The sequence below is a fragment of the Falco rusticolus genome, chromosome 9, assembly GCF_015220075.1.
Source record: "Falco rusticolus isolate bFalRus1 chromosome 9, bFalRus1.pri, whole genome shotgun sequence".
Classification (NCBI taxonomy): Eukaryota; Metazoa; Chordata; class Aves; order Falconiformes; family Falconidae; genus Falco; species Falco rusticolus.
Window position 1 is genome coordinate 3884367 of NC_051195.1, and position 13656 is coordinate 3898022.

Sequence of the window (13656 nt, forward strand, 5' to 3'; positions counted from 1 at the left end):
GTGTGACCCTTCTTATAAATTAAGTGGACTTAAAATTAAGTAATGTGGACTCAGAGCACCAAACTGCTTTTAGCCTTCAGTCATGATGTAATGCTTCAAACACTCCAGTTGCTCTTGTAGTTCATTATCTGAGCTAATTGGATGGTTCCCAAACCTCAGACTGACCAATACAGGTTTTTCTTCATCTTTGTGTCTGTGTCCGCAAGGCAGAAAATCTGTTGCCCTCTTTTTAGCTGTTTGTGAGCCTAATGGGTTTTAAATGGTAATTTTTTAACATTTGAAGAACAGTCTTTGCAGAATTGTTATTGGTGCTCAGGCAAAGTGCTTGTTTAGTGAGCCAAAAAGTGGGTGGCCAGTATCATCCTAGAAACAAAGACTTGGCAGTGTAAAACTTATTAAGGTTTGTGCTGGCTTTGGCCGGGCTGGAGCTGGTTGCCTTCACAGCCGCCGGTGCGGGCCACGATTTGGGTCTGTGCTGGAAGCCGTGCTGATGACACAGGGATGTTTCCGTGACCGCTGAGCGGTGCCTACACGGAGCCGAGGCCGTTCCTGCTCCTCCGCCACCCCACAGCGAGCGGGCTGGGGGGCACGGGGAGCTGGGGGGGCACAGCCGGGGGAGCTGACCCCGACCGACCCCAGGGATACCCCGTGCCATGCGCCGTCACGCTCGGCATATGGAGCTGGGGACGAAGGGGGGCGGGGGGACGCTGGGAGCGATGGCGTTGGCCTTCCCCAGTCCCCGCTGGGCGTGCTGGAGCCCTGCTCCCCTGGGATGGCCGAGCACCTGCCTGCCACGGGCAGCGGGGAACCAGTGCCGGGCTTTGCTTTGCTCCTGTGCGCGGTGTTGCCTGGCCGGGTACGCTGTCTTCATCTCCATCCACGTGTTTTCTCACTTCCTCTCCATCCTGACACGGGGGGAGTGGGCGAGTGGCTAGCTGGGGTTAAACCACAGCAACGTTATTCATACACATTCCCTTTTCCAGGCACAGATAGAGCACTGCTGGGCTCAGCTAAGTCCATTCATTGTTCTAAATAGAAACTTTTAATGGTTGTTTAGAAGTTTGTGCATACCTCTCTTGATTAAATATGTAAGATGTAATATATAGATAAAATACGAGAGATCTGAAATATAGCTTTGTATTGTAAGTACTTCCCTTAGAATACATCAAAAATTACCAAAGATGCCGCATGTCTTATTTATGTGCTTTCTCTTAATGCTCTTTGATTTAATAAGAATTTGTCAGGATTCATGATTCTACATGTATTTAGCAGAAACCTAGCTTAAAATTCTTTCAGTCATTTATAGGGCACTCCTTAGAAACACCTCAAGGACACAAGTAAACCAATAAAAATACTGTATTTCTCTTACCTTTCCTGGTGCAGTGGAACCCCCACGTCATTGCAGCAAGTTAGGAAAACTTGTATGTTTTTCCCCAAAAAACAATCCATAATTGAGTTTTAACTTTTTCACCCTTTGAATGTATATTGGCATATTTTTGGTTTGCTGCTTGTCCCTCTTTGGGATCTTGTCTGCCTTCTGCCTGCCTGTTAAGATGGCATTTTGGCTGGATTCGCAGTGATGTGTCAGCAGTAGTAGGACGCACTTTCTAAGAAAATGCTGGGGTGGGAGGACCTGGCATTTGGAAATGGGTATATTCCAACAGTTTTCATTTGGTCCCTGCAATTCTGTGCGAACCTGTCTAAGCTAAATAGGTAGAAAGAACAGAACGGTCTGATAGGTTTATGGCTGCAGAAAAAGAGACTAATTTTTTCAGCGGTAAAACCAAAAGCAATCCGAGGGTAGTTGCAGATCAATATACATGTTATTCATGAATGCAGAAATTTATAGATTCCCTAGGTCAAATTTGTCTTCTCTTGGACACTTGCAGCCCCTTTTTGGAGTCCAAAAATGAGCTGCCTTCTGGCAGAATTGAAAATAAGCCAGTGGCTTCTAGGAGTGCCAGAGCTGTGCAGTCTTGCTCTTTATACAAGTAAGCCAGATGGCTGAGTCCAAAATACAGCTTGTATGATTTCTGTGTAGAGATGCTAGGTAATTGCATCTTGCTGTAGTTCATGATATTTTATGACTTTGTAATTATTTGTTGGTGCAGTATGTGTTTTGTGTGCAGGTTCTAAACAAAATAATTAAATTGATTATTGTAAGTCACCTTGTTAAACATGGATGTTTACCCATTTCTAATTGTTATTCATTACTTGACACAGTAATAAGGCATAGGGTGGGAAGTTAATTTGTTTGTAACTACCTAAAATAATTAATTAGAAATCTGCTTTCCCCAGGTGTACCTGAATTAACTCTCTCATGTCATCTGGGGGTTTTACTACAATACTTTTGGAAATGGCGCTTTCCAGAAAGTATTACTATCTTTTAGTAAACAGTTTGGAAGGATTTCCCCCCCCCCCCTTACATTTTGATGAGTTCATAATGTCATACCATTGACATTTTGGAAATAGGTGTGCTAGGTTAACATCATTTTCTTGGTGTTATTAGACTTTAAGAGTACCAGCAATGTAAGTGTATCGTAGTTAGAGCATAAGCACTGAAGGTGGCATTATAGTAACAGTCGTTAGTAACGTCGGGATCATAATGACAATCTACACTACAAAGAACTTCGGGCACAGTACCTTCTTACAGGAATGTTGGATTGCTAAAGACTGTTACAATGTCAAAGCGCCTGAGAAAAGTCGTTTCACACTACCTTCTTCAAGCTACTGGCAACTGGATACTCCAAAGTACTTGGGAGTCCAACTCTTGGAAGCCACGGATGGGATCTACTATGGCATTTGCTCTAGTTACAGATCGGCGAGAGTTGCACTGTTGAGAATACAGCCCGTGACAAAGCCCTTATTTCTTATTCTGTCTGCGCTTTATAGCCGCTCCCTTTGACTTCACTGGCCTTGGTGTTTCAGAACTGCAGCGCTGAGCTGCAGTGGGGCCGCGGTGCCGGTCGGGGCCGCGGGGGCTGCGGGCGCTTCCCCCCGGCCCCAGCAGCCCCGGCAGCCGCTCCCAGCCGGGCCCGCCGCTGGCCACGGCCCAGCCCAGCGGCCGCGGGGGCAGCGCCGCGGGGGGCGCGTTTCACGGGGGGGCACAACCCGCCCGGGGACCCCGGCGGTGGGGAGCGGGGCGGGAGCGGGGCAGGGACGGGGCCGCGGGCACCCGGGGCCGGGCCGGGCCGGGCCGGGGGGGCTCCCCCCACCCGCGGGGCAGGGCAGCCCCCGGCCGGGCAGGCGGCGCCCCTCGGCCCACGGAGCCCGCGGGGGAGCGGCTCCCCCCCGGGGCAGGGGGTGCCGGCGGGGGCCGTGCCCCGCGGGCAGCCCGCGCCGGAGCGGCTCCCGGCAGGGCCTGTGGCGCCGCGGGGAGCGGAGCCCGGGCCGGGCCGGGCCCGAGTGTGAGGAGCCGCCCGGAGGGGCCGGCGCGGCAGCGGCAGCGGCGCCGAGCGGAGCGCGGCCCCTGCCCGCCCGGGGGGAGCCCGGGGGGGAGGCCGGGCCGGGCCGGCCGGCGGGCGGGGCGGGGGGAGGCGCGGGCCGGGCCGGGTTCTCTCTCCCGGCCCCGCCGGGCTGTGAGCGGCACCGGCCGGAGCCCGTTTCCCCGGCGGAGCCGGCGCTGCCCGTGCCCCCGGCCCCTGCGAGCGCTGCCCCCGGCCCCGGAGCCTCCCGCCGTGTCCCCGCTGCCCGGCCCGGCTGAGGCGGGCGGCGATGGGCAGGGGGCTCCGCCGGGCGCCCCGCACCCCCGGCCCGGCGCAGGCGCTGTAATAAGTAATTAAGAGTAATTTGCTGATCAAACAAGTTAAGCAAGAGGAACGAACCCGTTGTGGCGGTCTTGAGAACTTCCTGTTTAAGGAGACATGTCCACAATGTTACCCTGCTGCACCAAACATGGGAACGTCCTGTTTGACAAGATAAATCTTAACCACAATGTTATCGGAATGTATTATCCTGGGCAGATGTTAAACCGCAATGTTATGTTAACGTGTGCCATTGTACCAATCAACCATGTAAAGAATAGATTGTATAAGTTGATTCTGGAACCATCATTTTATGGGAGCTACCTTAAGCAAGAAACCACGATAAGGGAAGAAGCAGAGGGGCATACTGAAGATGTCAGAAGGGAGATGACCTCGGTGAAGATAAAAAGAGCTGCTCAGCTTGCTTGAATTTGTGAGCCCTTGGTGGATCTGCGACTCCCCAGCCGCCCAGAGCTGCTTTTGCTTTCCTACCTTTATAAATATTTGGTGAATCCATTTTGGACTCGATTTGTTTAAATTCAACTATAACACATTTGGTGCCATGACTTGGATCCAGACAGCCGACTCAGAATTCAACTTTAGGAGGGCACCCCATCTTCAGATGGTCCCGGAGGAGATTCCAGCTTAGCTCACCTGGATTTTCCGAACTGAGATAGGAAAGCAAAAAGAAAGAGAAAGGAGATACTACAGTTCCCCATAATTTTTGTGCATGAAGAGCTGGACGAAGACTTGGGAGTGAGTAAGTGTATTGTGGTTCCGTTCGGTCGGGGATTGGATGCCCAGGGTGCAAGTGACTGAGACGTCCACTGGATGTAGTAGTCCACCGGGCAAAGTGAGTGTGGACCTCCTAATAGTGCGGTTCCCATTGTCTGCGAGGGCGTGGGCCACGGACGGAGGGAAACCAGTGTAATCTGAGTGAAAGAAGGCACTCTCGGAAGATGGGACAAAAGAGTAAGGCTTCTGGTTCCATGCAGGAGGTACGGGGTGGGGGTGGGCTCCCCGATATACCCCAAGGTGGCCCGTTAGGCCTAATGATCCAATATGGGCGTACTTCCCCTTCTCGAAAGGGGAAGCCCAAGGAGAAAATGGTCCATTATTGTATGGAAGTATGGGGATAAAACAAATAAGAAAAGATTTATATTGGCCAATTTATGGATCTTTTGAGGATTGGATATGTCAACAATTAAACATATATGTTAACAACAAATGACCGTTTAATAAGGAGGAGAGCGAGTATGCCTTTTTATGGATCCTGGGCATAGCTCAGACCACTAATTTGTTCCCATTAAAAGAAAAGAAAAATGATAGAAAGAAAAGGCAGGATGTAGGTGAACCTCCAGCGTCTCCCCCACCCTATATTCCCCCTCCTCCGCTACCACAAGGTCCTGAGCGTGATCTTCCTCCAATAGCACCCCCCCAACCTGAGGAAGAGGCCCCTCCTGATCGAATAATGACTAGAAGTCAAACTAGAAAAAGGAGGGAGGAAAATCTATTGTATCCATTAAAGGAGACTGCTATGGGGGGACCACAACCCGGAGTCGGATTTGTATCTGTACCCCTCAGCTCCGGGGATGTGAGGGAACTTAAGAAAGAAATGGGACACTTGTTAGAGGACCCATTAGGGGTAGCCGAATGTTTTGATCAATTCCTTGGACCTAACATTTATACTTGGGACAAAATGGAGCCTATTTTAAAGATCTTGTTTACAAACGAAGAACGAGGAATGATCAGAACGGCAGGTATGAGACATTGGGACCAGAGACATCAGCAAGGTCCCGCCAGAGATGAAAAATGGCCCCTGCAAAGGCCCAATTGGAACAATCAAGACCCCGTACATACAAATAATATGGTAGATCTCTGGGATATGATAATTCAGGGGATTAGCGATTCTATACCCAGAGGACAAATTATTAATAAGGCCTTTAACGAACAACAGAAAAAAGATGAAACCCCCACTGAATGGCTAGAAAGTTTGAGAAAGATTTTATAGCTATATTCTGGGTTGGATCCCAATAGTCAAGTGGGTCAAGCTCTGCTGAAAACGCAATTTTTAGCTAAATCTTGGACAGACATAAGAAAAAAGTTAGAGAAAATAGAAGATTGGCAAGAAATGGGGTTAGATGAATTATTACGAGAAGCTCAGAAGGTGTATGTGAGAAGGGAAGAAGAAAATCAGAAGAAACAAGCCAGAATCCTAATGGCAGCTGTAAGAGAAGGGCAAAATCTGGGTAGGAGAAGAAACAGTCCCCAGAGGGGTCCAGTAGACCTGAGAAGAAGATTTGGTTCGTAAGAAATGGAATGTCTTTATTGTTGCAAGAAGGGACATTTGCAGAGAAATTGTCGGAAAAGGATACAGGATGAGGAGATTTTTAAGAAAGATTAGGGGGGTCAGGGGCTCTATTTGCTGGGGACCCCTAAGGTTACCGAGCCCTTGATAAAATTAAAATTGGGTCCTCAGCATGAAGTGTTCGAGTTCCACGTGGACTCGGGCACTGAAAGGTCAACCATCCAAAAGTTACCATCTGGATGTGTTGAATCAAAGGATAAACTCCAAGTAATTGGTGCAAAGGGGGAACCTTTCAAAGTGCCCCTGATAAGGAATGTAACAATAGAAGCTCCAAATAAATATGGAGTGGGAACATTTTTATTGGTCCCAGAAGCTGAGTGTAACCTTCTGGGACGAGACCTGATGGTGGAATTAGGAATCAATTTGGAAGTAGATCAAGAGAAATTAAAAGTAAGATTATGCTTATTAACCGTGGAAGATGGAGCCAAGATTAATCCAGAAACTTGGTGTAGCCCAGGGTCGGTGGGAAAATTAAATATCAAACCGATTATGGGTCTCCATAAAAGACCCAGACCAGCCAATTAGGATAAAACAGTATCCCATCTCTAGAGAGGGGAGAGAAGGGGGACAGCCAGTAATTGAGAGACTTTTGGCCCAGGGGCTTTTGGAACCCCACAATACTCCCATATTGCCCGTAAAGAAGCCGGATGGGTCTTATCGTTCAGTACAAGATCTGAGAGCTGTAAATGAACGAACCATTTCCCGGTTCCCTGTGGTGGCTAACCCCCACACTATACTTAATCAGTTAAATCCAGATTATAACTGGTATAGTGTTCTAGATTTAAAAGATGCTTTTTGGGCTTGTCCCTTAGAAGAAAAATGTAGGGACTATTTTGCTTTCGAGTGGGAGAACCCCAAGACCCATAGAAAACAACAATTACGGTGGACGGTTTTGCCCTGGGGATTCACAGAGTCTCCGAACTTGTTTGGACAAGCTCTGGAACAGTTACTGGAATCTTATGAATTAAGTCAGGGACTAATTCTAATACAATACATGGATGATTTATTGATCGCTGGAAAAACTCAAGAAGGAGTCAGAAATGAGAGCATCAAATTATTGAACTTTTTAGGCCTCAAGGGATTAAAGGTTTCTAAGTCCAAATTACAGTTTACTGAAGAAGAGGTAAAATATTTGGGACATTGGCTCACAAAGGGACACAAGAAATTAGATCCTGAAAGAGTAAAAGGAATTTTGTCTCTAACAGCGCCCACTAATAAAAGACAGATAAGACAGTTATTGGGATTATTTAGGGTATTGTCGGCTGGGTAGAAAATCACAGCAGTAGAGTGAAATTCTTGTATGAAAAATTAACTAAAAACGGGTTGGTAAAATGGTCCCCTGAAGATGAGAATCATTGGGAAAATATAAAAAGAGATCTGGTAGAAGCACCTGTCCTCAGTTTACCCGATATCTGTAAACCCTTTCAACTTTTTATCAGTGTGGATAACGGGACAACTTATGGGGTTCTGACCCAAGGATGGGCAGGACAGAGAAAGCCTGTAGGATATTATTTTAAAATACTGGATCCTGTAAGCCGCGGGTGGCCCACCTGCTTGCAAGCAATAGTGGCCACTGCATTATTGGTAGAAGAAGTTGGAAAAGTCACCTTAGGAGATGAACTAAAAGTATACACCCCCCATAACATTCGAGTAGTATTACAACAACGGGCTGCTAAGTGGCTTACAGATAGTCGATTGCTAAAATATGAGGGAATTTTAATTAACTCCCCTAGGCTAGAAATGGAAACCACTTCTGTTCAGAATCCTGCCCAATTTATATATGGAGAACCTAAAGAAGATTTGACACATGACTGCCTCCAACTAATAAATTTGCAGACTAAAATAAGGGAGGACTTAGAAGAAGATAAATTAGACGAAGGAGAAAAATTATTTGTGGACGGCTCCTCACGAGTGGTTGAAGGACAACGAAAATCAGGATATGCTATTGTGGATGGGTATACTTTTAAGATAAAAGAATCAGGACCATGAAGTAAAGCTTGGTCCGCACAAGCGTGTGAGTTATATGCTATGTTAAGAGCATTAAAGCTCTTAGAAAATAAAATTGGAACTATTTATACAGATTCAAAGTATGCCTTTGGGGTGGTACATACTTTTGGAAAAATTTGGGAAGAGAGAGGCTTAATTAACACCCAGGGAAAAGGATTAGTCCATGAAAAGCTAATCCTAGAAGTTTTAAAGGCATTAAGAGGTCCGCTAAAGATAGCCATAGTCCATGTAAAAGGACATCAGAAGGGACTAACCCATATTGTAAGAGGAAACAACCTAGCCAACGCAGAGGCAAAACGGGCTGCATTGTTAATGGTTCAGACCTTGAGAGAGGAACCTGAAAGGCTAAAATTAGATAAGACTTTCACTCTCCAAGAATTGGATAAGCTAAAACAAATTGGAGCAAAAAGAGATGGTGATAAATGGCAGGGAAATTTTTCCAAAGGGATTAGCTCAGGGAATACCGAATAAATTACACCATAAAACTCATTGGGGAATTCAAGCTTTAGTGGATCAGTTTGAGACAGACTATGCCTGTGTCGGAATATACGGTCTAGCTAAAAGGATTTTAGAGAGATGTTTAACCTGTCACAAAGTGAATAAATGACAACTTAGAGAAAAGGTTCAAGGGGGTCATGAATTGGCTAAAAGACCCTTTGAGAAAATACAGGTGGATTTTACCAAATTGCCAAAGGTTAGGAGGTATCAGTATTTATTGGTCTTGGTTGATCACCTTACGCACTTTGTAGAAGCCTTTCCAGTGGTAAGAGCTACTGCAAAGACTGTTATTAAGATTCTCTTGGAAGAAATTATTCCAAGATATGGGACTGTTGTGGTAATTGACTCAGACCGAGGCCCACATTTCACATCCAAAGTAATTAAAGAGACAACTGAATTGTTCGGTACAAAATGGGAATACCATACTCCCTGGCACCCCCAGAGTTCTGGGAAAGTAGAAAGAATGAATGGGGAGGTAAAGAAACACCTAACCAAACTTATGGTGGAAACAAAAATGAATTGGGTTAAATGTTTACCATTGGCTTTGCTTTACGTTAGAACTCAGCCAAGAGCAGATACTGGTATATCCCCCTTTGAAATGTTGTATGGAATGCCTTATGACTTTGGGTTATTAGTGGAACACCCAAAGGTCGAGGATAAACTTTTAACAGAATATATTTTAGAACTTACAAAAAGAAGACAGGAACTAAGAAAGAAGGGCTTGGTAGTACAAAGACCTCCCTTGGACATTTCCATACACCGAATCCAGCCCGGAGACCAGCTACTAATCAAAACCTGGAGAGAAACCTCCCTAACACCCCGTTGGGAAGGATCCTTTGTTGTGTTACTTACCACCGATATGGCTGTACGGACAGCAGAGAAAGGATGGGCTCACGCTAGTAGAATTAAGGGACCTATCTTCCCAGAGAAGTGGACCGTGACGTCGGAACCAGGAGACCTTTGAATAAAGATAAGGAAAAGTGAGACCGGTAAATGAACCACTCCAGAAGGGAAGTAAGAGATAGTTTATATCAATGGTTCCAAATAGCACCGGGAAATACTCTATGAAAGGTATATTTTGCACCTTGGAGTGAAGAAAGGATACCTGACCAAACAGGGGGTGGGGGGGTGGGGCGTGGGGGGGTGGGGCGTGTGTGGACTATACAAACTAACAGGAACTCCCCAGGTTTTTCCCTTTTGTTGCGAAACAGAGACGGAGATACCCGAATCACCCAGAATAGGAGATCTCCGGGGCATACCCTGCTTAAAACACCCTACTTCGGGCATTTATGTTGGGTTGTTTGCGATGTCTAAATTGTAATAGAGATTGGTCCTGTGTTTCATTTAAGAGACAACCTTACTGTATGAAATGCCACAATGATTTGATACGTACCAGGGGGCCAGAGGATCAAGTGGAAATTCGTAAATTATTTTGTGGATGGGAACTGTCAGTACCTGAACTTTGGGAAGTATATGAAACAGACTGGTATAGATTTTAAGACAGTGTACTATAAGATTCGCCTGGAAACAGGCAGAGCAACCAAACAGGTGGAAATATATTTGAGAGATAACTAACTCTTTAGACCTTGGAAATTATTGACAGGATAACAGCAAAATTCCCCTGAAGACTACCTGCTGCTGCCGAGAAGATATTGATATCCCGTTGTTCTCTGCAAAAGAGTAGACAAGGAAGGCAGAGAGGTACTGAACGGTGGGGAGATGAAAGCTGGTATCCTCTTAATGGTATTGATTACCACGACTTTAGAAAATGAACATCAACCCTTCAATTGGACCTTAGGTCGATGGGAGGATTCAATAGAAGTTCGATATAACGTGACAGCCAGACCCCCAGAATTCCAAGTTAAATTGGAAGATTTCGTCTTTTATGAACTAGACCCACCCGGTCGACAAGAAAGAGCAATAAAACCTTTTTATCTCTGCCCCGGTTCGAATCCAGGGAAAAGCTATTGCAATTTCCCTAATCACTATTACTGTGCATATTGGGGATGTGAAACCATAGCTTCAAACTGGGACATAGCCATTAAAGATAGATTTTTAAATATAACATGGGGACCCAGAGGATGCAACCTGCCAGCTCCTAGCTGGGATGGACACATAGAGGGCCCCCATCTTGGCAACTGTAAGCTTGTTGTACTAGAAATCCTGCAGCCTAATGACCACGGATGGTTATTTGGACGAACCTGGGGAATGCGATATTGGGAATCTGGAACTGATAGAGGAGGACTAATATTCATTCAAATACGTGAAGTTAAAATGCCACAAGCAGTAGGGCCCAATCGAGTCATCACAAAGCAAAAAGGGAAAAAGAAAAAGACAAAGGTAGGAAGCTCCACAGCCTCAGTCACCCCAGGGACATACCTAACCTCTACAAATAAAGTGGAGAAAACACCCAAAGACGATGAACCCTTATGAACTGTAATGCAGGCAGCCTATCAAGCTTTAAATGCAACAAATCCAAATTTTACCATTTCCTGTTGGTTATGTTACGACATAAAGCCCCCTTTTTATGAGGGGATAGCTGTGTCATCTCCTTTGAATACCTCTACCAAGGACAATCCCTCCAGATGTAATTGGAAGGAACGGAAGGCGGGGATTACTCTCCAACAGGTCAGAGGGAGCGGTTGGTGTATAGGAAAGATAACGAACGAGAGAGGAACTCTATGTACCAAGCAGACTCAAAACTTTATATCTAATACTAAATGGGTTCTGCCTAGTCCTGGGGCATGGTGGGTCTGCTCCGTAAGCACATTAACACCGTGTTTGTCCACTGCTGTTCTCAAGAAAAATGTCTCAGAATTTTGTGTACAGGTTACTGTGGTACCTAGAATCCTCTTACATGGGGAAGAAACTATGTATTTACATTGGAGCAATTTAGGACATACAATCAACAAAAGAGAGCCAATATCTGCAATTACTATAGCTACTCTACTTGGTTTAGGGGTCACTGGGACCGCCACTGGCATAACCCCCTTGATGCAACAACAGCAGAGTCTAACATCTCTAAGAGTTGCAGTAGACGAAGATTTGGCCCGAATAGAAAAATCTATTTCTTATTTAGAGAAATCATTGACCTCATTGTCGGAAGTAGTTTTACAGAATCGAAGAGGATTGGACCTTTTGTTCTTGCAAAACAGAGGATTATGTGCTGCCCTAGGTAAAGAATGTTGCTTTTATGCTGACCATACAGGGGTAGTAAGAGATTCGTTAGCTAAGCTGAGAGAAGGATTAGAGAAAAGAAAACGAGAGCGAGAGGCTCAGTCCTCCTGCTATGAATCTTGGTTTAATCAGTCACCATGGCTGACTACCTTAATTTCTACTTTGGCGGGACCCCTCATAATGTTGCTATTGGCTCTGACTTTTGGACCCTGTGTCATTAATAAATTTGTAACCTTTTTTAAAAGCAGGTTAGAAAAAGTGCAGCTAATGGTGTTGAAGCAATCAGAACTGGAAATGAAAATTATACCAACCGAAAATCCTGAATTAGATGCAGCTTGTGAAGTGTTGTCTAGGTTTGATCAACAAACCGCTTATAAATAAAAGAAGGGGGGAATTGTTAACTAAGGGTAATTTGCTGATCAAACAAGTTAAGCAAGAGGAACGAACCCGTTGTGGCGGTCTTGAGAACTTCCTGTTTAAGGAGACATGTCCACAATGTTACCCTGCTGCACCAAACATGGGAACGTCCTGTTTGACAAGATAAATCTTAACCGCAATGTTATCGGAATGTATGATCCTGGGCAGATGTTAAACCGCAATGTTATGTTAACGTGTGCCGTTGTACCAATCAACCATGTAAAGAATAGATTGTATAAGTTGATTCTGGAACCAACATCTCGAAACTACCTTAAGCAAGAAACCACGGAAGAAGCAGAGGGGCGTACCGAAGATGTCAGAAGCGACCTCGGTGAAGATAAAAAGAGCTGCTCAGCTTGCTTGAATTTGCAAGCCCTTGGTGGAGCTGTTACTTCCCAGCCGCCCAGAGCTGCTTTTGCTTTCCTACCTTAATAAATATTTAGTGAATCCATTTTGGACTCGATTTGTTTAAATTCAACTATAACGGGCACCAGCCCCTGTTGTGTCAGTGCTGAGCGCTGGAAGCCCTGTGGCCATGAGCGCGTCCGTGTCTAACGGTAATACGTTCAGAATTGAACACCTCAGTTAACGACGCCACATTTTAGAACCTCGGTGAAAAAAAAATAATGAAGTTTAAAACCCACGAAATGACCCCGGTGTGGCAGGCGGGTGGTGAGGCCCTGGGGTGCCCTGGGTGCCCCCTCCCCACCCATGTGTCACCGCTGCTGGCCAAAGGTGAGCGTGGGACACCGAGCCCGGTGACCTGCACCAGGCCCTGCTTGGCCTGCTGCGGTCTAAAGCTGCCTTTCGCCTTTTTTTTTTTTTCTCTTTTCATTTTTTGTCTGAGTGGATTTTTTTTTGTCTTTGATTGACATTTTTGTCTTTGAGTTTCGAGGACTTCAGTGCATGTCATTCAAAGGAATCAAATCTAGGATGTTCTATACATTCAAATAGTCATTCTTATTTTCATTCATTTTAAAGAGAATTTGCTAGTATGTAACCTATCAGGAAAGTAACACATAAATAATAAATGTGCAGTTAGAGAGTGGATTTCTATTTGTTTGTGTTAATGCATGTGTTTACCTGGTGCTTGGTGTATTTGCTTAGGTGGGGTAAGGGGCTTTGAGCTCAGCACCCGAGGCAGCTTTTAAGGAGCTGAGAACTGTCACCTTCCATTGTAAAGGCAGAATGTATTTTTTTTCAGTCTTGCCTTGTTTACTACAGGTATATCAAAGAAGGCATTTATGAATATTATCAAATAATCAGATGTATAAATGTGTCTGTATATACACACACATATATTTGTATTTTTAAAAAACATTTTGAAACACTGCCCTGCATGCATTTTCCCCCTTGAAAAGGATGAGACCCCAAACGGATCGAGGTAAACCCCTTGCAAACTCATTACTATGAGCATAGGGTGGAAACTAGCGTGGGAATGAATAC